Source organism: Pan paniscus, chromosome 7 (genome assembly GCF_029289425.2).
Source record: "Pan paniscus chromosome 7, NHGRI_mPanPan1-v2.0_pri, whole genome shotgun sequence".
NCBI classification, from domain to species: domain Eukaryota; kingdom Metazoa; phylum Chordata; class Mammalia; order Primates; family Hominidae; genus Pan; species Pan paniscus.
Genome location: NC_073256.2, coordinates 151,050,499 through 151,075,595, shown reverse-complemented (window position 1 = coordinate 151,075,595; position 25,097 = coordinate 151,050,499). Strand labels below are relative to the sequence as shown.

The window sequence follows — 25,097 nt, the reverse complement described above, 5'->3', positions numbered from 1 at the left end:
ACAGAAAGTGAAGCCTCAGAGAAGGGGCAACTACTGTAGTGCTTGACTCTGTGCCAAGCATTTTTCTAAGCATTTTACATTCATTTATTCATTTTATCCTCATCTTAAAAGGTAAGTACTATGATTATTACCATTGTTTCTATGAGCAAACTGAGGCATTGAAAAGTTAATAATCCTAATACTAAGTTCTGTTACTAAGAAACTAGTAATTGTCAGATACTGGTGTTTCAGTTTCACTCAGTAAAAAAGTCAACTCACACATAGTCCTCCTGAAATGAAACCAATAATCCATAAGTTCTGTCTACCCGTAAAGAGCTCACAATAATCTTTTTTATGATTCACTCACTTCGTACTTGGGACATGGAAACTAGAAATCATAAATCATTAAAGAAAGCTTCCAAACTGGAAAAGACAGACAAAAACAAGCAGTGGAAGGAGAGAGTCAGAAGAAAAGAAGCTAATGCAGGAGATGGAAGAAAACTCTTCTAAAATTCGTTTTTTTTTGAGACGGAGTCTCGCTCTGTCGCCCAGGCTGGAGTGCAGTGGCGCGATCTCGGCTCACTGCAAGCTCCACCTCCCGGGTTCACGCCATTCTCCTGCCTCAGCCTCCCGAGTGGCTGGGACTACAGGCGCCTAAAATTCGTTTTTATCTCCAAAAGAGTAAGAGAAGATATGATATCTGTCCAAAAAGAATAGTTAGCAACAAAAAAGAAACAAATGAGAAACAAAATTAAAAAAAAGTCTTCAGCAATTAAACAAGAAAAGAAGAAAAAATAAAATCTAGGGAAAAACATAGACAGCCTGAAAGTTTAAAAAATAAAAAACTCTCAGAAAGTATAACAAGAAAAAAGAGAAAAAAGACTAAAATAAATAAAAATTAAAAGATTAAACCAAGAGGTTCGACATATGGTCTTCCAAAATGAGCTAAAAGAAGAATAAGGTGAAATTGTCAAAGATATAAGACAGGGAAATTTCTGTACCTGAAAGGCATGCACATCCAGTAACAAGTATAATAAATGAAGGCGCCCACTGAGCACTCACATAATGAATGAGAAGTTGCCTTATCAGGAAATTTCAAAACTACAAGTAATAATGACATGATTCTAAAAGTTTTTATAGGGGGTAACATATAAAGAACCTGGAGAAAAAAACAACAGTGGTCTTTTCAACAGCAACATTAGTACCTAGAAAATAAGAGGAAAATTTCTTAAATACGTATATGAGAAAAAAAATAGATTTCTACCTGCATTTTGGCTAAGGTTCCATTGAAGACAACAGAAACCATGCAAGCTGCTAGAGCAGAGATTTACTTCTGGGGTATTGTGTAGATTTTAAAAATATGATACAACATCCGGAAAACAAGCTCTAGGCTGAGCTTCCAGAACAACTCTTGGCCCTCAGAAAGACACTGGTCTTGCTAAGATAGAAAAGTTGCTGCCATCACTATAGTGGATTGTCAAATAGGGGAGCTTTTGACCAAAATAGCCTCCCTATATCTGCCATCCATCCTATTAAAAATGAATTATCATACAGTTAACTTCCGTCCTGTTCCAAGGTTCACACGAGTAATTCTAATCAATAAAACCCGAATTACTCAGGAACCCCAGCTACAAGGAAGTGCTTCTTCTTCTTGTATTATGACTTTTAACTTTTTATTATTGTGAAAATTTCAAACCATACTAAAGTTGAAAGAGTGAGATAATGCACATCTATATAGTCCTCAATTAGAGTCACTGATAATGCCAGTTGAAAAGACACTAATGATGAGACTGAGTTAGGATGCCAGAGGAGAGTTTATGAGACATCAAGGGAATTGAAGCAGCACTGGCAGGGAGTGTCTCAGACTATGGTAAGGATCTGACAAGGTCTCAGCCGACCTAACACAGAGCTCCAGAGCAAAGATTTCCCACTGCGCAGCTGGTATCATGCACTGATCAGTCACTGGCTGGGCACTGCTGGGGAAGAGTTTGGCCTCAGCTCAAAAGCAGAATCGGATCCTGAAGGACCTAATGACTAGAAACTTCCAGCTGACTACATTCTGCAACTGACTGGTAAGTGCTTTCTTAAAGGGAAATTGGAGCAGGGAGCTTCTATGGCTGTGACAGCAGTTTCTGATATTTTACTTTTTTTTCCCCTAAACCATTTGAAGGCAAGTTGTAATCACCAATCATGGCATTTTGACCACTAATTACACAGCAATATGAATCTCTTAACAACTCAACATTTTCCTACATAACCACAATACAATGATCACACTGGATAATTATTTGAAACAATAATATTATCTGACATGTTGTCCATATTCAAATCAAATTCCATTAATCATCCCAATTAAGTCTTGTTTTTTCCGGGTGTGCATGCACATGTGCACATGTGTGTATCTGTGTGTTTGAGCCATAATCCAATTAAGGGTTATGAATTGCATTTGATTCTCATGTCTTTTTAGTCTCCTTTAATGAAAAATAGTTCTCTTACCTTTATGCATTTTCAAGACATTGGTCTTTCTGAAAATTCCACGTCATTTGTCTTTTAGGATGAACATCAGAATTTGTCTTCTTATTACTTCATGACTAAATTCAGGATATAATTGTAATACCTCACTTTTTAGTGTTTTTGTTTGTGCTTTAGTCAGTTGTGTTTTATGTGAGTTACAAGAAACAAGAAAAGTCTTTTATATTTACCTACTTATTTACTATCTCCAGTGCTTTTTATTTTCTCTTGTAGATTTGAACATCTATAGAATATTACATCTCTTTGACCTGAAGGACTTGCTTTAGCATTTCTTGTACTACAAGTCTGATGGAGGTAAAATCACTAAATTTTAATTTAACTGAAAATGCCTTTATTGCGCCCTCGTTCAAAGGATATTTTTGTTGAATACAGAATTCTGTACTGATAGTTTGGTTTGGTTATTGCTTTTCTCATTCAGCACTTCAAAGATGTTATTCCATTATCTTCTGGCCTCCATTGTTTCTGATAACAAGTCAGCAATAATTCTTATGCTTGTCCCCTACGTATAATGTGTCTGTTTGCTCTGGCTTCTTTCACGATGTTCTCCTTATCTCTGTTTCTCAATCATTTGACTATCATACTACTGGAGAGGAAACTTCTTGTATTTATCAGGTTTTGGTGTTTGTTTAACTGCTTGGACCTATAAATCATCAAATTTGGAGAATTAGAGACTATAGTTTCTTCAATTTTTTTTTTTTTTTTTTTTTTTTTATTGAGACAGAATCTCATTCTGTCGCCCAGGCTGGAATGCAGCGGTGCAATCTCAGCTCGCTGCTACCTCTGCCTCCCAAGTTCAAGTGATTCTCTTGCCTCAGACTCTCGAGTAGCTGGCCACCATGCCTGGCTAAGTTTTTTGTATTTTTAGTAGAGATGGGGTTTCACCAAGTTGGTCAGGCTGGTCTTGAACTCAAATGATCTGCCTGCCTCAGCCTCCCAAAGTACTGAGATTACAGGTGTGAGCCACTGCGCCAGGCCAAATATTTTCTTTTCATTTTGTTCACTAGTTTCTCTCTTAGTGCTGATGTGTTAGACTATTTGCTATTTTCACACAGAACCCTGGGGTTCTTTTAAACTTTATTCAATCTTTTATCCTTCTTTCCTTCAAATGGGGCAATTTTTATTATCTATGGTAAAGTTCACTGACTTTTTCTTCTGCCATTTCCAATCTTCCATTAGACCTGTTCAGTAAACTTTTTATTTCTGTTCATTTGTTTTAGTTCTAGAAATTCTATTTAATTTTTTTCCTTTTTTTAAGATGGAGTTCTGCTCTTATTGCCCAGGCTGGAGTATAATGGTGCAATCTCAGCTCACTACAACGTCTGCCTCCCAGGTTCAAGCAATTCTCCTGCCTCAGCCTCCTGAGTAGCTGGGATTACAAGCACCCACCACTATGCCCGGCTAATTTTTGTATTTTTAGTAGAGGTGGGGTTTCACCATGTTGGCTAGGATGGTCTTGATCTCCTGACCTCATGATCCACCTGCCTCAGCCTCCCAAAGTGCTGGGATTACAGGCATGAGCCACCGCAACTGGCCACTATTTAATTTTATAGTTTACATTTTTTTCTATTGAATTTTTTTATCTGCTTACTAATTAAAATCAAATTTTTCTTTATGTAAACATCTTTACAGGAGTAATTTTCAAGTCTTTTCTTAGTACAACATGTGCATTGTCTTAGATTTGGTCCCTGTTGACAGTTTTGTTTTGTTTTGTTTTTTACTATGAATCATATGTTTCTCTTTCTTTGTATATCTACTGAAATTTGCATTGAATGCTGAATGTTGTAGAAAAGACATTGAAGAGACTCTGGCTTCAGTATCGTCCTCTCAAATTCACAAGTCGTTCAATTACTGGTTAATCACCTGCATTTTTAAATGCTTGGTTTAACACTTTGTTCATTCAAGTCTGTGAAAAGCTCAAGGTGTTTTCCAAACCTCTCTAACCTCGAGGGACCAAACACTAAACTCAGTATTTTCTAGAGATGTTTTCTGTGACCTTGGTTAGGCCAGGTCCATGCTATGATCCCTATTGTTAAGACACAAGCTTTCTGGAGTCTCGGCTAGATGCTAGGGTATTAATGATGGATTAAGAAGATGTCTCCACTCTGACAGGGCAAGAACTCCAACTTCCCTTGCACTTCTCCTTCCAAGAACTGCTTGACTTCTCGTATTTGTGTTCTGCTCTTAACAGCATAGTATGTGCTATATGGTAAGGCTGGATGGCTTATCCTGTACATGTACAATGAAAATTCAGCCACAGAGTCTCAGGGATTCTCCATCAATTTATGGAATCCCCTGTCCACAGAGGTTCTTCTACTCAAGGCCCACCTTGAGGATTCCATCTGCCTCAAGCCCATAACTCTTAATTGTGATCTCTGTTTGGTCAGCTCACTGGGGCCATGCTTTCTGTTTGGACTCCAGCTTATTGTGCTGCAACCAGGAAATTGTTCTAAGCACAGAGCTGGGTACTCACAAGAGTCATCTCAGAAGTTTCCCTTCTCTCAAGAATTGCAGATTTGCATTACCTACTGCCCACTGCCTGAAAATAGTTATCTCATATTTTTATCCAGTTTTATATTTGTTTACAGGAGGAGGGATAATCCAGTCCCAGCCACTGCACCATGACCAGAAGCCTGCGAAATATATTTTTAATTTCTCAGACTCTAAATTATAGGAAAGCACAGAAAAGGCAAGATGAAATGGCTGTTGTGTGAGCCAATCCATGGTATGATTTACCAACCTGGAAATATATTATCAATCAACTCCAAGGAAATGAGAGCAGTTTCAGACTTGCCAACACTATAATAATGATAATGATAATAATAATAATAATAAATGTAAAATGGCCTTCTATATTTCCTTTCTTAGGAAGTACTGAAGGAGGCACTTACTGAGATGAAGGAATAGAAAAGGGAGACCCAAGATCCAAGAGACAGAGGATCCAACTGAGGAGACCAATATTAGCAAAAGAATGGTCATTGTGTATCAGATTGAAAAAGTGATCTATGCAGACTGAAATAAAAACATGATCCAGGAGGCAGGTTTTAAATACCATAAAAATAAAACTGAGCCAGGCATAGTGACTCATGCCTGTAATCCCAGCACCTTGAGAGGCCAAGGCGGGTGGATCACCTGAGGTCAGGAGTTCGAGACCAGCCTGACCAACATGGTGAAACCCCATCTCTACTAAAAATACAAAAATTAGCCAGGCATGGTGGCAAGTGCCTGTAATCCCAGCTACTCGTGAGGCTGAGGCAGGAGAATCACTTGAACCTGGGAGGTGGAGTTTGCAGCGAGCCGATATCATGCCACTGCACTCCAGCCTGGGCAATAGAGCAAGACTGTGCCTTAAAATAAATAAAAAAATACATAAATACAACTGAAAGCTTATAACTGTGGTTAAATATTTGAAGAGCTATATATAGGCATATGATGGAAGGTGGAAACACTAAAAATGATAATAATAGGCAAGTAGAAAATAAACAATAGAAAATCAAGGCAATTATTAACTCCAAGTAAAACAAAAATTTGAAGGAGAAAGTTGATCTAACTGTGCACTGCTTAGCTTAGCAGGGACCTATATTTACATAGTCATAATTCCATAAACATTGTTACTGGTTTAACCAAAAATTGTGTACATATCTCATTCAGGGATACAGGTGAAAAGACACAGGCAAGGGAGTGATTGTGTAAAAAAAAGGGGAAGTTCTCTCATTCAGATTGGCCTGTCTAAAATCCCGGCTCTACTTACTACCTCTTACCTGGGTCTACTTGGGCAGCTTCTTTTAACTTTCTGAGCCTCAATTTCCCCTTCTACAAAATGTATAATCTCTCATAAGACTGTTGTATTAAGTAAAATAATATATACAAAGACTCCCACACAAGTTGACACTAAATATATATTTCTTTCCATGGTTTTCTTACTTATGCACCCAGACAACTCTTTTGCAAAAGAAAGTGGTAAAATTGGATCTAACCCAGCCCCAGCTCCCACAGCTTCCTCACCCAACTCCAGCCCCAGGCATCGGAGAAGTCTATGCTGTGATCGCACAGAACTGCTCACCAGTCCTCACAATACATTGCACTGCAAGTTATACTGCTGTGCCATGATGTTTTGTCTGCCAACAGTTCCCTCTTTAACCATCATGTCCATTTGTTAAGAACATCAATATTCTATTATACTTCCAAAGCTTCCAATTATAATGAATTATTCTTTTAGTGTTTGGCACATTCTTAGTCGTATTGTGGCCTATTTATGTATCTATGTCTTTCACCAGATTGTATAAGCAAGGACTTTGCTTTAAATTAGTCTAACTGATACTTATTTTTTGAGTAACTATTGTGTGCCAAGTACTGTGCACATTACAAATTGAGGATCTAGGATAATTTAGACACATGTATTCATTCAAAAATGAACCTACTAAGTGCCAAGAATTCTAATAGGCATTGAGATCCATGTGACCATGAGAAATAAGATCTCTTCCCTCATGGTATTTGCAGTGTGGAGAGAAGGGGCAGGCACACAGAGAGGGAATTACAAAGCTAAGTAACGTCTATATCAGGGGAAGTATCTGGGTCAATGAGAGACAAAGAAGGGACATCTGCACAGACATGAGAATTCAGGGAAGGCTTTTTGGAAAAAGGAACTTCTAAACTAAAAATAAAATGAGTAGTAGCTCACTAAGGGATTGGAGAAGAGAGTTCAAGATGAGGAAAAACATAAAAATATGTACACAATACAACAGAAGCAAGAGTAATAGGTATTCATCTCTACCTAGAGGAATCAGGGAAAGCTGTGGGGGCATTTGAGCAGAACCTTCAAGGATAAGTAGTTAATTATTGGTAATACTCTCATTCTTTTTGTTGAACAACTATATTAATGCATTAATTGTCATCCTTAGTCCAGAAAGAATAATCTAATTGCTACTATAATAATTTTAATTCAGTTGTGTTATGTTTGCTACCTAAATGGTAGGAATTTTTATTATCAAAAAAGCATGGACTTACTTCATTTTGAAATATATACTACAAACTGAAAATTAACTTAGATTTTTGAATCTTGCTTATTTTGACTCCATTCTAGTATCCAATTTAATTAGCATTTTTAAATAAATTCAGGTTGCTTTGTAGAGGAAAACACAGAAAACTAGAAGAAAAGATTGGCAAGTATATCTCATGACGTTTACTATAGAGCAAGACTTCAAAACAAACCATTGCATTTCAAAATTGATAATTTCGGTTGTATTATCATTATTTATAAATATAGGGCCAACATGAATTCAAGAAGAAGCAAGTATCTAGTTAAACTGAGTGGTACAGGCTAGGTGCAGTGGCTCATGCCTGTAATCCCAGCACTTTGGGAGGCCGAGACGGGTGGATCACCTGAGGTCCGGAGTTCGAGACCAGCCTGAGCAACATGGGAAAACCCCATCTCTACTAAAAACACAAAATTAGACAGGCATGGTGGCACATGCCTGTAATCCCAGCTACTCAGGAAGGCTGAGGCAGGAGAATCGCTTGAACCCGGGAGGTGGAGGTTGCGGTGAGCCGAGATTGCTCCCTTGCACCCCAGCTTGGGCAACAAGAGCAAAACTCTGTCTCAAAAACAAACAAACAAACAAACAAAACTGAGAGGTATAGACAAGAGTCAGCACAAAGAAAGGCGACTCGAATTGAAATGATATTTTCTAAGAGCCACCAGTGTGCTTATTCTATGTGCTGAGGAATCAGAGATGAAGAAGTCACAACTTCTGCTATTGAAAATGTGCATTGAAGGAAGAGTAATATTTCCTAGGCAAACAACAGTCTACATCTCTCCAACTCATCTCTTTCTTTATTCCTACAATAACTGTCTTAACTTAGGCTCTTATCATCTGATATCAAGATCACTAAAATATTCTCTTCCCTTCAGTCTTTCTTACCCATCTATTCATTACCCTGTGAACAGAGTGATCCTTCTAAAATGTATATCTAAACACATATCTCCTCTTATTTACCTGCATTTGGCCTTCATTTTTGAAAGATACTTTTGCTGAGTATAGAATTCTAAGTATTTTGTCTTTTTGTTAAGTATTTTAAAGATGTTGCCCCATTGTCTTCTGGTTTGTGTTGCTGCCAACAAAGTTTGTCGTCATTCTCATTGTTGTTTCCCTGCACATAGTGCATTTACTTTTCCTGGATACTTTTATGATATTCTCTTTATATCAGTTTTAAGAAAATTGATTACAATGTGCACTGGTGTCATTTTCTTCAAGCTTCTTCAGCTTGGAGAGTTCTCTGGGCTTCTTGGATTTAGGGGTTTATAGTTTTTGTCAAATTTGTAAAAATTTTGAACAGACTTCTTTGAATATCCTTGTCTTCCCCTTTTTCTCTGGGACTCCAATTACACATATCTTAGACCTTGTGAAACTACCCCATGGCACACTGATGGGATAATGCACATCAATGTTCACTTTATTTTCCGTATTTTTTTTTGTTTTATTTTAAATGTTTTCTACTGCTTTTTTTTCAAGTTCACTAATCTTTTCCTCTGCAGCCTCTAATTAGCTATTAGTGGCATCTCATGTATTTTACATCTCAGGTATTTTTTATCTCTAGAAGTCTGATTTGGATCTTTGTCATATCTTTTACATGTCCATTTAACATGCTCATGTTTTCTCTATCTTCTTAAATATACAGAATGTATTTATAATAGCTTTTTTAATTTCCACATGTACTAATTATATTATCTGTGTCATTTAATTAATGTCTGTTTCTATGGATTGATTTTTAAATCTTTATTATGGGTCATATTTTTCTTTGAGTATCTAGTGCTGTTTGGTAGGATGCTAGATATTGGTGACTTTTAATTTTGGGGTATTACATTTTTTCTGTATCCCTATAAGTATTATTCAGATTTGTTCTTGGGTCCAGTTAAGGTAGTTGGGAACAAACTGATCCTCTCAAGGCCTGTTTCTATGCTTTGCTAGACAGAGACACAAACTAATCTGTCCCCATCAATGAGACAATCCCCTTTTGAATACTCAACCTGATGCCCTGCGCCATATGAGGTATCTTATAATGGCTGTCAGGAACATGAATTATTCCCAGTCCTGTATGGCTCCAGAAATTTTTCTATCTACTCCTTCTGGGTGTTTTGTTTGTTTGTTTGTTTGTTTTTTCCTCCCTGGCCTCAGGTAGTTTTCTTTAGTGCATGTGCTGATTAGTACTCAGCTAAAGACTCAAAAAGGACTCTTCCACAAAACTCCAAAGCTCTTTTTCTGCGAAGCTCGCTCCTTTCAGGAACACTGCTGAAAGAATCCCAGCCACACTGGCCTCCCTAAATTCTCAGTCCTGCCTCCTAAACTTAGGGAGACCACTGGACTCAGTTTGAGCTGCTGCTTCTTGCACTGCAGCCTGGAAACTCTCTCCAGGCCAAATAGAGAAATATTCCTAGAACTTGCCCCATTTGTTCTTTTTTCTCAAGTATTACTGTCCTGTACTGCCTGTTTTCTAGTGTATGAATACTGTTATTTCATATATTTTGTCCATGTGATTAGCTATCTAAAGTGAGAAGATAAGTTCAGTCCCTGTTACTTCATTATGGCTGGAAGTGAAAGCTGACCATTATTTAAACAGTTGGTAGCTTCTAAATGCTTTCAGAAAAACATGCCAACTGAAAGGCTACAACCTTAAGTCCAGGCCTGGAGCCTCGCATTCTTTTTCATATCCTGCTCCCATGCTTGCCCCATGGGGTCTTGTTTGACCTTCATCCACTTCAATGGTGGTGTTGAGGGTCTCGAGATCCCTCTTGGGACCTGGCCAAGAGCACGTGGGCTCCAGGGTTAGGTACCAGGGGAAGTCAAAGAATCTCCATAGGACCCAACCCTCCATCTCACTCTCCAGCTCCATTTTCCCAGAAATCTCAGCAGTAAACAATACACATTGCTTTCCCAGTGATTCTATGAATGAAATGTGTTTGCTTCCCGTATGGCTATCTATCTTGTTTTTGTTTTTGTTTTTGTTTTTGAGACAGAGTCTCACACTGTCGCCCGGGGTGGAGTGCAGTGGCATGATCTTGGCTCACTGCAACCTCTGCCTCCCAGGTTCAGGTGATTCTCCTGCCTCAGTCTCCCGAGTAGCTGGGATTACAGGTGCCTGCCACCACGCCCAGCTAATTTTTTGTATTTTTAGTAGAGACAGGGTTTTACTATGTTGGTCAGGCTTGTCTCGAACTCCTGACCCTGTGATCTACCTGCCTCGGCCTCCCAAGTACTAGGATTCCAGGCATGAGTCACCGCGCCCAGCCTTGGCTTTCATTCTTGTACGTACAGTTCTTTTGGTCTGGATCTCCAGAGAGCAGAAGTGAGTTTTGGGATCAGCATGCTGCGTCCCCACCCTAAATTCCTAATAAGACAAAGAAACTCACTGTATAGTCCAGAAGAAAGACATTTAAACAAACATAACAGAATGCATCATGTAAATCCCTCATGAATGCTTGTCACATTAAATAAAATATAAGCACAAAGATACGCACTCAGTTCTTAAAGAACCCGGGAGAGAAGCCTGTCACTTGGCCTGGGGCTATCTAGGAAGGCTTTCAGAAGGAAGTGACTAGCCCCTTCCCTGACATTTACCCAGAACATGTATTTCCATAACGACTTTCCAATGACAGTGACTCAATAGAACAACTCTGGCACTTTAGAAACATTTTGACAAGATCCTAGTTTGGAGAGCTCGGCGGTTATTAAGATAGAAGAAGCCAGCCAGAGGCTCTGTCAAGCAGCCAGGAAGGTTCCTGCTGAGGCCATTATAAAAGGAAGCAGTGGGGGAAGGCATTAGGAGAGTTGAGGATTGAGTAAGGACCCCAGATTGGGTCTCCCCGAGCCTTTGATTAAGACGGGCCAAGTTTGTCCTCACCACTCTCAAAAACGTGCTTTCCGTGAATCCAGGGCGCAGAGTTCTAAACAAGGAGGCTGTTAAAAGATAGATTAAAAGGCATAAAAATAGTATGAGATTTCACGGCACAGTGAGGCCTGTCAAGTCCAGGCTCACAGAGTGAATTGCTTAAAGGCGATGATCAAAATGAGTCACCAGTGTCTGCTCCGATTGTGCTGATGCCTCTTGGAAAAGCAAAACCCGGGACTATTGTTTGTGTCAAAAATACTTCTGAAGAGGCTACAGAAATCAAAAGGCGCTGATGTGCCAAAGTCTGAAGGGAGAGGAAGGGGAGAGAAGAGAGGAGAGTCAGGGGCTCGAAAATGCAGGGGAAGCAGATGAGCAAGGGACAGCATCTCAGGGCAGGGTAGAAGGGAGGGGCTGATGGTGGAAAGGGGCTGAGTTGTGCAAGCAGAGTGGAGTTGAGTCCTCGGAGACCCTCGCTTTATCAAGCTCCTACTGTGTGCTAGACCTTGTGCTGGGCACCTTAGGTGTGATAACTCAGAAAACAACAAACAGTTACTTGAGTGAGCGGTGTGGCCTTGAAGGTGTCTCTGAGCCTCTCTGAACCTCCGTGTCTTCTTCTGGAAAGTGAAGTTAAACAGCCATACCTCTCAAGGTGGTTGAGGATTTTATGTAAGATAACAGGGACAAAAATGTCAAGCATCCAAAAAGGGCTCAATATACCAAGTTGAATCTGAAGACAAATCACTGGGCAATCCTAATCACAAGAACGTTCACTGAGAAAAGGTTATACTCCAGGCACTGACATGAGCAGTCTATATTCAGGCATTATCTAATTTAAACTCTCCAGACCTACGAGTTAGGTAATATTTCCATCCCCCTTTGACTTATAAAGAGACAGAGTCTTTATGTAAAGACTGGGACAGTAAGTTGCCCAATGTCACACAAGAGAGAAGCCACAATCTAAAAATCCATCTGTCTAGTTCCAAAAACCTGTAATGCTTATCATTTTGCTGGCTGGTTGTCTAGAACGATGGAAGGCTAACATTGGCGCCATCTTCAAGGTGACTCAGTATCAAGCCCTCCACCTCCCTGCAGGCCTCCTTTTCATGTGTGAACCCCTCTGAAACATCCTGCCAATTAGCCAGCCTGCTCTTGTTTGCACTCTTCCCATGACGGGATGCTCACTTCCTGCTGAGGCAGCCTGACCAATTTCCCGACAATTCGACTGGTTTGAAAGTGCTTCTTTCTCCAGTCCATCGGATTGATTACAGATTCAAGATCAGCACCCAGTAGACGCATTCTCAATTGTCACTTCCAGGGAGGAAATCTTTGACACGTTCCCACTGCTTTTTAGAAGTAAAATAGTCATAACTTGTTCTTCTTAAAAACTGCCAACAGCATGAAGAGAATCAAGACTGAAGACCAAAATTGCTTTTCTCTCCTCTCGATGACACTGTCAGCGTGGAGCAGGCCGACTGTGGAAGAACTTCAATCGGGGCTAAATTTATATTCATTCAGGTGTCACCGGACTCTGCTTTCTTGCCTCTCTTTTCTGATCAATGCACTCATTAAAGGGCTCAAGCTTGGCAATAGATTCACCTTAATGCTCGTCACCCTGGGGTTTCAATAACACAGGCTCTGAGACTCTAACAAGCTGCTGAAGAATGAAAAGAAAAAAAGAAAAAAAGCTTTATCTTTCCCTTCTTGTATAGAGTCCTGAAATTGTTTCTCTTTGTCTTTTACAAACAGTTCTATTGACTGTATTAATTTTATGGAGGAGCTTTGAGGGGCATATATGGGAAGAGAGAAATTTGGAAAATATTTATGTGGAGCAGGTGTACAGAACGAATATACATCTATTTATTCCAAAAGAGTGAGAAATTTGGATCACATTTATTTCTGTTTTTCCTAACTTGGAAGATTTGTTTGGAAACTTAAAATAAAAGGTTTGTTTAACTTTTACCAAATTACATTTTATTTGTCTTAACAGAAGGATGCTTTCACTTCTACACATTCCATTGTAGAATCTGTCTACATGCTCATGTATTTTCACAGTCCCAAGCATGGTATGCAGGTTGATATGTGGTTTGGATCTGTGTCCCCAACCAAATCTCATGTCAAATTGTAATCCTCAGAGGGGCATGGTGGCTCACACCTGTATCCCAGCACTTTGGGAGGCCGAGGCAGGCAGATCACTTGAGGTCAGGAGGTTGAGACCAGCCTGGCCAACATGGTGAAACCCCATCTCCACTAAAAATACAAAAATTAGCTGGGCATGGTGGTGCATGCCTGTAATCTCAGCTGCTTTCACACTGCTGTTTTCACACTGCTGATAAAGACATACCCATGACTGGGCAATTTACAAAAGAAAGAGGTTTAATGGACTTACAGTTCCACGTGGCTAGAGAGGCCTCACAATCATGGAGGAAGGCGAAAGTCACTTCTTATATGGTGGTGGCAAGAGAGAGAATAAGAGCTAAGCGAAATCGGTTTCCCCTTATCAAACCATCAGTTCTCATGAGACTCATTCCCTACCACAAGAACAATATAGGAGAAACTGCCCCCATAATTCAATTATCTCCCACTGGGTCCCTCTCACAACACGTAGGAATTATGGGAGTACAATTCAAAATGAGATTTGGGTGGGGAAACAGACCCAAACCATATCAGATGTTAAGTGAAAATCAAATATAAACTGCATAATATTTGTGGGTAGTTGTGGTTTTCCTGCTCAGCTCACTACCACTGGGCCGTGAGGTTATCTTTTCCCACCCACTGCCACTAGATCTTTTCTGTACACAAGGTAGTTCTCCTGCCCAGCCCACCACCACTGGACTCCGTCTCCCTGTACATAAGCCCCTAATTAAACCCCTTGTCTCATTTGCTGGCTCTGGGTGCTTTCTTTGGCCTCTTGAACTTGGTGCTTTTCCCACTGAGGCTAACAGGGGCTCAGCACAACACTGCCTTCTGAGAGTTAATGGCTGTGTGCCCATCTATTCTTTTGCAATAAGCAGTTTATGATGGGTGGGCCAGCTATTGAGCTCAGGAATGAATCTTCACCAGGTGGTGAAGCTACAGCTAACACCACTGCGCTAGGAGCTACAATAGTCATGCTTATTTAACAGATGAAGAAACTGAGGCACAGACGAAAATGTTCTGCTGCTCAGTGGTTGGGCTGACCCAAAGCCATGTTTTCCACCTGACATTCAGGATGGGCTCTTTTGACTTTGCCAAAACTGTAATTGTGTAAAAGTCAGAAGTTAAGCTAAGGTTGGTGTTGTGATGCTACTACTATAGATACCACGTTTCTGCAAGGCTGGAAAAAGTCCTAAAATACTTCTCAATATCATAAGAAGAGAAATAATTCTATACAGTCATAGGATACCATTAAACACTGCTTTTGACTAGTGTATAACTGAGCTGCTATTCGATCAAAATAACAGCTGGAACTTGTGCGTCCCTACCCACAAACTTCTGTGCTAAATGCCTTACAGGTGATATCTCAGTATCAGTTTCACTGCATTTTATAGACAAGGCACCTGAATGTTATAGAGTTTAAGAAACTTATCTAAAGGCATGTGTGCAAGTGGTAGACCTGAAACCTAAAGCTTCATCTTTCTAATTTCAGAATCTCTCACCCTAACAACAGGTTAAGCACTGGGCATTCAAGCTGGCCACACCATGGGATGCATCTTTGCGCAACTTCTCTTTTTTTAGAAGAAAAATCTTAGTTAGACTAAGAGAGGTTGAGTTATGGGCCCAAAATCACATACTGACAGATCCATCTTTAAGGCCAGGCTCCCCAAATCTTCCTTTAGAAGAATTCCAAATAATGTATCACATACATATCCACAAGGCAGAGCTCAATTCCTTTCCTCTTGATTCTGGGCTAGACTTAGTAACTTGTTTCCAAAGAAAGAGGTATAGAAGTGAAAATATAGAAACCAGGTGGACACTACATTGATCAAGGTTAACACCACCAGTGATAAGTTATCTTGCTTGCTATCACATACCCCTCAGCACGCAACCGGAAGAACACTTCACCTCCATGATATTTTTCTCAAAAATCTATAACCCCAATCTAATCAGACAAGTTCAAACAGGGGGACATTCTACAAACTACTTGACTAATAGTCTTCAAAATTCTTTAGAGAATCAAAGAAAAAGATTAAGAAGCCCTTGGATCAGAAGAGACTACATACATATGACAACTAAATGCAATATGCAATTCTGGATTGAATTGGATCCCGTTGAGGAAGAGGACATCAGTGAAATAATAGGTACCAACAAAATGAAGTCTGTTAGCTCAGGGTACTAGACCAGTATTAATTTCTTAGTTGTCATAGTTGCACCATGGTTATGTAAAATGTTAGCATCAGGGTAAGCTAGGTAAAGGGTATGTTTGCAACTTTGCTATAAATCTAAAAATACTACAAGATACAGTTTCAGGTAACATAAAAATAAAAATAAACAGGTCACCAAAACTTTAGCTGCCGTTTCATGGCCATTTCCTTATAGCTTGTAATTCACTCACTCCTTTTATGTTTTGTTTTGTTTTGAGATGGAGTCTCACTCTGTTGCCCAGGCTGGGGTGCAGTTGCACGATCTCTGCTCACTGCAACCTCTGCCTCCTAGGTGTAAGGAATTCTCCTGCCTCAGCCTCCTGAGTAGCTGAGATTACAGGCACCCGCCACCACACCTGGCTAATTTTTGTATTTTTAGTAGAGACGGGGTTTCGCCATGTTGGCCAGGCTGGTCTCAAACTCCTGACCTCAGGTGATCTGCCCACCTTGGCCTTCTAAAGTGCTGGGATTACAGGCATGAGCCACTGTGCCCAGCCTCCCTCACTCGTTACAAAAATTAAAAAAAAAAAAATGAAAAACAGGGGTCCAAGAGGATATGTGTGAAGACCACTATTCACTGAAAACCTAGAACAGTTATTCTTGGAATGTGTGTGGCCTCACAAACACCATGCCCTACACATGCACACTGCACACTGCTAAGACTGGTTCCAAACACACGGCTACATTATTTTCCCTTCAGAAAAGACAGCCTGGGGTTTCACTTGGCCACTGGCTAGGGCAGGATTGTTCCGGGTTGTTTTTTTTTTCTTTCTTTTCCTTTACTGGGGCAACAATGCTGCAGCTGAGCCTCTGTAGAAAGAGAATGACAGTTTTTCCTTTTTTTTTTAAGAGGAGCAGTTAAAAATACACACTGGTACATACTGTAATTATCATTCAGAATAAATGCAGGAACGGTGACATTAACTAATGGGAGTGCAGCAGCTGCTGGCTTGTTGAAAGCCGTCCTCAGCGTCGTGCGGAGGTGTCCAATGCTAATTGCTCCTTTAGTCTATCTGTCTGATGTCACGAGGGAATCCAATGGGTAAACCCAAGGCTGCTTTGTACCTCAGCATGGCCCAGAGTTGGCTTGTCTTCAATAAGGTGTTTGTTGGCAAGCAGGTAAAAAGCTACAATATGATCATGGTTTCATTAACTTAACCTTTAGCAGTGCCTTTGATTAGCTGGAATTGCCCAACAGAAGGCTCAAGGAAAACCCATAACAGACTAATTATTAAAGAGGCACTAATGTTAACTGAAAACCAACCAAATGCCAGATAGCACCAGGTGCCTGACCAGGTCTTTAATCCTCTGACCAATCTGCTGAGAAGCAGTGCCATGCAACTTGTAGAAATGGGGCTTGGAGCTGGGAAATGACCACCAGGTTGACACTTCGGCAAGCGGCAGGCATGGACTTCTCTCCAGCTCAGCCCAGAGTGTCAGCGTCATGCCTTGCACTCCGGGTGCCTAAATGACTGTTTTACTCATTTATTGATTCTATCATACCCCCTATTCTAAAAAGGAATGAGAATGTCTTACAGAAACTCCACAAAACTGGAGAGAAAATTATATGAATTCCCAGCTGGGCACGGTGGCTCACGCCTGTAATCCCAACAGTTTGGGGTGCCGAGGTAAGCAGATTGCTTGAGCTCAGGAGTTCGAGAGTAGCCTGGGCAACATGGTGAACCCTTGTGTCTACCAAAACTACAAAATCTTAGCTGGGCATGGGGATGTACATCTGTGGTCCCAGCTACTTAGGATGCTGAGGAGAGAGGATCACTTGAGCTCAGGGCAGAGGTTGCAGTAAGCCAAGATTGTACCACTGCACTTCAGCCTGAGCAATAGAGTGAGGCCCTATCTCATTAAAAAAAAAAAAAAAAAAGCATTCCCAAAAGTATCTCGTGTAGAAGTTGGGGCTGGAGGTTTCTGATGAGAATCTAGCAGTCAAAGCTGCAAGATCCATGATGTGAGTGAGGAAAAAGCAAACAGCAGAGAAGGTGGGGGGGGGGCACAGCAGGATACATGCTTAAGGCATGCCCCCCTTCTTAGAATCTGCCTTAGACTGTGGGGGGCTTTTGTAGCCCTCTGTTGGGCTATGTGTCCTTTAAGAGCAGTAGACCATGTATTAAATCATTTTTTTCCATTCTCTACAGTGTCTTGCACCTACTGAATCACAGGTGATGCAATTTGCTCATCTATAAATAATAATATCCACTTCAAAGGAATACTGTGAATGTGATTAGGCAACACATGTCAGCATGTCAATGGCTCAGCACACGCCTGTATATGGAAGGGTTCAACATAAATGTAATACAAGGTTATTAACTTGGATTAAAATTGTTCAAAGCAGACAAAACTGCTAAAGGTTACATAGTAGTGGGGTGACATGTTTCAGCACTGCCCACCTGTGGGAGAGGTAGAAGAGGAAAGGGAGACTAGACTAAGGAAAGGAAGAGGGGAAGAAGGCAAGAAATAAGAAGAGAGGTGAAAAACAAAGGGAAGGGAATGGGAAATGGGAAAAGCAGAGGAGGACAGGGAGAAGGGAGAGGTGGAGTGGAGAGAAAGAAGGGGAAATGAGAAGTGGGGAAGAAGAGAAGATGAAGGGGAGGGAAGAGGAGGGGAGGAGACCAAAGAGATTATCAATCTGACCAGAAAGAGGAGCCTCTGCTCCTAAAGATTCCAGAGTGGGAGGAGGAGGAAGAGGGAGTTCCCGCATCTTACTGGACCTCTCCCCAGGCACAGAAGCCACATCTCTGTCTATTTCCCTATCGTCCTGTCACCTTGTCCCGTGGAGAAAAACTGAGCTCCTCTGTGCTTTAGTGATATGGAAACGGTCCTTCCCTCTGCCTCTCAGAAGCTGGGCAGGACCAACCCCCATCCGTTCACCCTTTCGTTTACTCAAAAAATGCCTGTGGGTACCACAGCAAGCAAACAGATGAACCCCGCCCTGATGGAGGTGGTGGACTACTGGAGGACACAGGCAGAGAACTGGAAGTTACAACGTGGGGTATAAAATCTTTGACAAGAAAAGCCCAAGGCAGGAGCCAAGTCTAGAGGAACATGGGAAGTTCCCCAGAGAAAGAAAGCAATGTCCCCAGAGGGACTGAGGTTCCCTTGGAGTCTCCCCACAAAGCGAGAGCTGAAAGCAGAACAGAGGGAGGAAGTAGGATGTGCAAATCTCAGAGTTCAGCAGGAACATGGCAGATCCTGGAAACGAAGAGACAATGACCAAAGCTGGAACACAGGGTTGTGCTGGACAGGGTTGGGGGGAATCCCTAGGAAGGAGGAGAGACCAGGCAGGGATGGCCTCGGAGAGAACAATGAGAAGCTAGACTTCTAAACCGTGTCTCATCGAAGTCTCTTGTAATGAGACAAGAAGATCCTCTTGGTTGTTTTGTTTTGTTTTGTTTTGTTGTTTCCAGGAAGAACCTCTGATGGCAGTACAAGAGGGGACCAGGCTGGAGAAGGAGCCAGAAGATATTGTGAAGGCTGTCACAGGCGGCTAGAGGGGACCCAGGGAGAGTGCCAGGGTGCTGGGGAAGATATCCAAGGGCTACTCAGGAGACTGGATTTGTTGGACTGGATGTAGTATTGGGTGTTGGGTTGTGGGGAGATGCAGAGAAAGTCAAAGACAACTCTAGGGCTTCAGGTCTGGACAAATGGTGGAGGGAGATGCTGTCCCTGAGACACAGAAAGAAAAAGAAGGTAGTTGGTCTTATACAGAAGAAGGTTTGTGGTCTCATGGGAAGGCCATGTAAATTGCACAGAGAAGTTGCATATTTGGGTCTAGAGCAGAAGTCAGCAAACTCTGAAAATGGCCAAGGAGAGGATGTTTTTTGTCTTGCGGGTTGTACAATCCTTGCTACAACTACTCACCTCCACTGTTGCAGCTGGAAAGCAGTCACAGATGATGTGTAAATCATTGGATGTGGCTGTATTCCAGTAAAACTGATTTACCAAGGTAATGACAGGCTGGATTTGGCTAGAGAGCCACAGCATGCTGACCCCTGATTGAGAGCATCAGATAGATGTCTGGGCTGGAAATAAATATTCAGTGGAAGTGATTTGAAGTAATGAGTGTGGATTACATAGAGAGACATAGATTTAGATATATCTATTAAGACATATACTCTATTTTTCTATGTATAGATATATAGATGTTGAGAGATTTATTTTAAGGAATTGGCTCACATGACTGTGGGCCTGGCAAATCTGAAGTCTACAGGGCTTGGTAGCAGGCTAGGAACTCAGGCAGGAGTTGATGCTGCAGTCTTGAGGCAGAATTTCTTTCTTTCTGGGAAACCTCAGTGTTTGCTCTTACAGCCTACAACAAATTGGATGAGGCCCACCCTCATTACCAAAGCTAATCTGTGTTCCTTAAAGTCAACCGCATCTGCAAAATACCTGCCCAGTGCACCTGGATTAGGTTTCAATTAAATGACTGGGTACTATAGCCTAGCTGAGCGGACACATGAAAGTCACCATCACAGAGATCATCTTAGAATTCTGCTACTCCACTTTTGTAAGCAGCCACATCATGCTAATAACCCATTTTGTGGTTACGGTCAATGAAGACCCCAATATGTTAGGGTATCATTTCTGTTTTGATCCCAGATGCCCCAAGTGCCCATATCAATATATATATATTTTTTGAGACAGAGTTTCACTCCTGTTGCTGAGGCTGGAGTGCAGTGGCATGATCTCGGCTCACTGCAAACTCTGCCTCCCAGGTTCAAGAGATTCTCCTGCCTCAGCCTCCCGAGTAGCTGGGATTACAGGTATGTGGCACCACGCCAGGCTAATTTTTGTATTTTTAGTAGAGATGAGGTTTCACCATGTTGGTCAGGCTGGTCTCAAACCCCTGACCGCAAGGGATCCTCCTGGCTCAGCCTCCCAAGCTGCTGGGATTACAGGCATGAGCCACTGTGCCCGGCCCAGTGCCCATATCAATATCGATGTTTCAGGTTATGTCTGCCTTTGCCCAAGAGCAGAACAGCATTTACTGCTCTTTTCCTGCCTTGGAAAAGCCCCATTAAATACCTCTCAGGTAATATGGTCACCCAGGGCCCTCCCTTCTCTGAGGCTCATGGGTTCAGAAGGTTGTGAAAGGAGTCACAAACTTCCTGCCTCCTTCCTCATGCAAACCCCAGTCATGAGTGCCTGCGTATCATCAGCGGAGGAGCCCCGTGCGCTGGCAATTCTTCAGTGGGAGAAAGGCATTTGCAAAGCCATTATGGCATCATACATATGTATACATTTTACACAAAGCCTGTTTATTTTAAAAAATCAATTTCTTTCCTACAGATGGCACATTGCATAAAGAAACGCGAACCCAGCAGCACTCCTGCCAGCGGCAATTCTGAGTGCTCATTTCCACTTTGCCAAGACATTACATGGGAAGGCATGTGCGTTTAAGGGCATCCAATTGTTTCTGTATCAGAACAGCAGCAACATCCCGGGCAGGCCTTTCCTCTGGAGTTCACGTGTAGGTCGTACTGACACACAACATGGCCTAAACGGACCATGGAGGAGGAAGGGACCCCAAATCCAGGCCAAATGGGAGCAGGGTTGTCCTCAGGTAAGTGCCAAGAACATAGTGCCTGGAAAGTTTATTGCATTCCCTCAGTTTCCCCAGTCATAAACATTCAGGATCTGATGACTTCCTTATGAAAGGTAAGGTAGATTTGCTACCTTCTAGAGAGCATGCGCTACCCTACCCACATCCCACATCACCTCACCCACATCCACGCACATTGGCAACAGAACTGAGAACCAGCTTGCCTTTCCAGGAACACAAGCATGTTCAATACTACTGGGCACACACGTTTCATTGCAAATCACATCATAATATGGAAGCAGACATGACTGTCACTGTCACTGTGACTGTCATTCTCTTCCTCACCTTTGACGATGGCTGCCACTGGTGTGGATGTTTCCAGGGGACTTCTGTTCCCCTGGTGCTAGCAGCACCTTGCCTCAAACACGCACAGCATGGCCTTGCTTTCTGTGCCATTGGAAGGGCACTGCTCCTACAATGATGTTCCTCCAGGCTATATGTACAAGCATAGATCAGACATAAAGGGGTGTGAGCAGCCCTGGGGGTGCCCTCAATTAAGAAGGCAAGGTGGGAACCAAAAGCCTCCTTCCCTCCCTGCTGTCACTTCCCAGCAGCATCCTGAGTGTTTCACAGACAGCCCTGGAGAGACCGCACTCCACAGTCCACAGCAGCATCCTTGGTAACACACCTGGCACTGGTGTTCCCTTCTTACCTGCTTCCTTACCCCTTGATAACCTGCCAAATAAACCATCTAGTAGAAGTCTTCATCCAAGCTCCTTCTGATTTCAGGAGGACCCCAGCCAGAAGACTTTCTCTGGAACCCATGGTGCCTCTCACGAAAGTGCCCCAACGTTGGCACAACACCTACCAAATTGTTGGTGCTGACTCTGTATGCCCATGATTCAACCAGAACAACATTGATTCGTTAAAAGGTGCATTAATAAACTTGACTCTGGAAACAACAACAGGTCCCCGAAAAATTTATGTCTCTAGGAAATTAAGACGCTACGGGAATCCTGGGAGACCAAGGTGGGTGGATCACGAGGTCAGGAGATTGAGACCATCCTGGCTAACACGGTGAAACCCTGCCTCTACTGAAAATACAAAAAATTAGCCAGGCGTGGTGGCTGGCACCTGTAGTCCCAGCTACGCAGGAGGCTGAGGCAGGAGAATGGTGTGAACCCGGGAGGCGGAGCTTGCAGTGAGCTGAGATCGCGCCACTGCACTCCAGCCTGGGTGACAGAGAGAGACTCCGCCTCAAAAAAAAAGAAAAAAAAGAAACAACGGTAATCCCTTTACAACCTCAAACTCCCATCCAGGGAAATTACAATCCATTCACCTTTACTTCTCCATAGTTACTTTAAACAATGCTGTGGGTCAAGTGTGTAGAGGGGAGGGCACTCACAAAACATACTGACACGATGGCAGTGAGGGGATTGGGGTCAGAGCCAGAGTAGAGATTTTTTCCAGTGAGATCTTGGGATGTAAAGGAAGCAAAACACACTCTCATCCTGGGGTCTACTTTCCCTGAAATGCTGCAGAAAGAAGGAAAATTTGTGTTGAGGGCCTTCAGACCATGAACGGGCATTGCTTTCTAGAAGGCAGAGTGGTGGGAAATCAAAAACGTAACAAATATATGGTCAAGAGCCAGACACACAAAATAAGAGTTATGTGTCTACGCAAACATCATAGTATTTTGTATCAGTCCGAATAAATGAGGTTGTGTTGTGTAAGAAATAATGCAACATCTCAGTGACCTAAAGCCACCGACTTTTACTTCCCTCTTAGGTTGGCTGCCCATCAAGGGCTGTGCTCCGTGTTGTCTTCCCTCCAGGGCCAGGCCGATAGGGCAGCCCCTGTCAGATTCATGACCGTGATTGCAGGGGAAAGAGTTGGCAAGTTGCTCACCGGCCCTCAAAGCTCCCACCCAGGTGTAACACATGTCACTGTTGCTTACTTGTAATTGGCAAACACCCATCCCATGGCCACACCTAAAGGTTAGAAAATACAATCTGGCCTGGCATGGTGGCTCATGCCTGTAATCCCAGCACTTTGGGAGGCCAAGACAGGCAGATCACTTCCCCATACTTACTTTCAACAAGCAGAGCCCAGGAGGTGGAGACCAGCCTGGGCAACATGGAGAAACCCCGTGTCTACAAAATATACAAAAATTAGCCGGGTGTGGTGGCATGCACCTATAGTCCCAGCTACTTGGGGGACTGAGACAGTAGGATCGCTTGAACCTGGAGGTCAAGGCTGCAGTGAGCCAAGATGACACCACTGCCCTCCAGCCTGGGCAACGAAGTGAGTCCCTATTTCAAAAAAAGAAAAGAAAATACAATCTTACCAGAGGGCTGAGAGCTAGAAATACTTGGTAAAGATCAATGTTAATTACTACCAACCGCATTCGTGAACGTCTCCTTCAGGCTTCAGAAGAGGAAGCTCTTGGACTTTCAGGGCACAAAGGATGCTAAATGGGTATTCCATGTGTAATTGGTTTTTATTTTTCTTGCAATTTTCAGATACAGCAAATCCTATTCACACTTTGTTACCTGTAGTCTATCTTTATTGTCTTAATAATTTTTATTAATATATACATGAATTTTAAAATAGTCACATTTTAGTTATATAGAAATGTATACATTTTAAGATTACTTTATTTTTAATGTAATTTAATTTATATATGAAGGCATTTATCTTTGCACTCAAGGACTTCAGCCACCGTTGTTCTTTTTCCCATAAAGCCCTACATTCTAGAATCACACATGTGCCTCTTCTGAGTAACTTTATGATCTCTTTTTTGGTACTTGGGGAACCCCATCACAGAAAACCAATTCCACGGTTCTAATACAGAGGAGCACTCCACATTAAGGGCAAAAATAAGCATGAAAAGGAGAGGGAGAGAAACAAACATTAAATAACCAAGAAGGTCAGAATGAAGACAGAGAGGGACAGGGGCTGATGATAGGGCATAGAGGGCCCACCTGTCCCACGCCCCTGCCGCGTGAGGTGGCTGATCACGGGGGCAGCCTTGCAGGGGATTGCAGCTGTAGAAGGGCCATTCAGAAATGGAGAGCTGTCCTTCCAGGCAGCCCTAGTCCTTCCCACACAGCTTGAGCCTTAATTAGGAATGTGGTCCTCAGGCCTCAGGGGGACCACCTCTGCACACTGTGGTGCCAGGGCCCCAAAGCCTGTGGGGCTGGTGGTGAAGGAGGAATCTGAGGTTTGGCCTGGGGACCAGGAGGGTCATCTCAGCCCCAGGATCCATCCTGCAACATGGCCCAGAGACTTGTCCTCCTCACCTGGCCAAGCAGGATCACCTACAACACGCACACTCCAAACCATGTGTCTCCCTCCAACCTGATCACAGCAATGCCCCGTCTCAGAACCCATCCACTGAGAATTCACAACCAAATTTGAGAATTAAAGCAGATAGGGCCTTCGTGGAAGAAGAAAGTCTTTCTGTTTGTCTGTCTCTTGCTCAGTAACCAAATGCATCTAGATAATAAAATAACCCAGAGGGAAGGAGCGTCAGGAAAATGGGTTTATTTATGGTTTCTAGACAGGACTGCACTTAAGTTTTTCTGATATTCATAATTAGTTGGGGAGGGAAAGATCACTGACTTTTCAAGCACCATGTCTTCATTAGGCATGTGGTCCTTAGGCCCTGTGGGAACTGCCTCTGCACCCTGTGGTGTGGGTGCCCTAAAGCCCATGGGGTTGGTAAAAGAGGAGGAAAAATCTGAGGTTCAGCTCAAGAATCATGTGCTCCGGGAGACGAGGTACCCAGGGCCCATGTGCTACCTGTG

General features: G+C 42.4%; 1 long non-coding RNA gene across 1 annotated transcript; it reads left to right on the top strand.

Moving 5' to 3' along the window:
• The first annotated feature begins 1,804 nt into the window (after positions 1 to 1,804).
• Positions 1,805 to 22,250, top strand: LOC130541779 (uncharacterized). Its single transcript, XR_008955898.1, has 4 exons — positions 1,805 to 2,051; positions 2,725 to 2,805; positions 21,036 to 21,309; positions 22,078 to 22,250. It is a non-coding gene; the product is annotated as an uncharacterized LOC130541779 (long non-coding RNA).
• Positions 22,251 to 25,097: the final 2,847 nt, after the last annotated feature.